This window comes from Colobus angolensis, unplaced genomic scaffold (genome assembly GCF_000951035.1).
Source record: "Colobus angolensis palliatus isolate OR3802 unplaced genomic scaffold, Cang.pa_1.0 Scaffold28, whole genome shotgun sequence".
Taxonomy (NCBI): Eukaryota; Metazoa; Chordata; class Mammalia; order Primates; family Cercopithecidae; genus Colobus; species Colobus angolensis.
In genome coordinates this window covers 4599687-4600434 of record NW_012116043.1, presented here as the reverse complement: position 1 = coordinate 4600434, position 748 = coordinate 4599687, and positions in this window count along the sequence as shown.

Below are 748 nucleotides of genomic sequence, written 5' to 3'. Positions count from 1 at the left end.
AATTTAAATAATCATATCACTTGGGCTTTGTTTCATTTTTGATCAGGATACATCCTTAATTCCAAGCTGTCATGATCTAAATGCAGCATGCTAATTAAAAGCACAGGCTCTGATGTCACACTGTCTGAGGTCACATCACCACTGTTGCCACCACCGTTTAAGCAGGTACCCACCGTTTAAGCTGGTCCTCAGCTCACCATAGTGATAACATCACCTCTACTCACAGTCTTGCTGTGAGAACTAATTGAAATGATGTTTGGGATACATTTAGCAGAGTGCCTGGCACATGGTGAGTATCAATAAATACTAGCTAACGTGACATTTATATTTCTCTGGTTTTTCCTTCCTCTACCTATAAGAAAACATGCTTTGTTTAACTCGGTGTTTCCCAGAATTATTTGACAATAGAGCCCCCGTTTCAAAAAATACCTATGTAAAGGAAAACATTTTGGGAAATAACACAAATGGAAACAGCTACGATTATATGTAGCTGTTTGTGTCCCAATGTGATTATGGCAACAGCTTTTTTACAGCCTCTCTTGCTTGTCCTACAATCTATTCTGTATGTGGTACCACTGCAGTCTTTTTTAACTTTCGTTATTATTATTTTTTAAATTTCTCTTTAGAGACAGGGTCTTGCTGTGTTGCACAGGCTGGCCTCGAACCCCTGGGCTCAAGTGATTCTCCCGCTTCAGGCTCCCTAAGAGCTGGGATGTAACACTGCACCAGGCTTTTTTGTTTTTGTTTC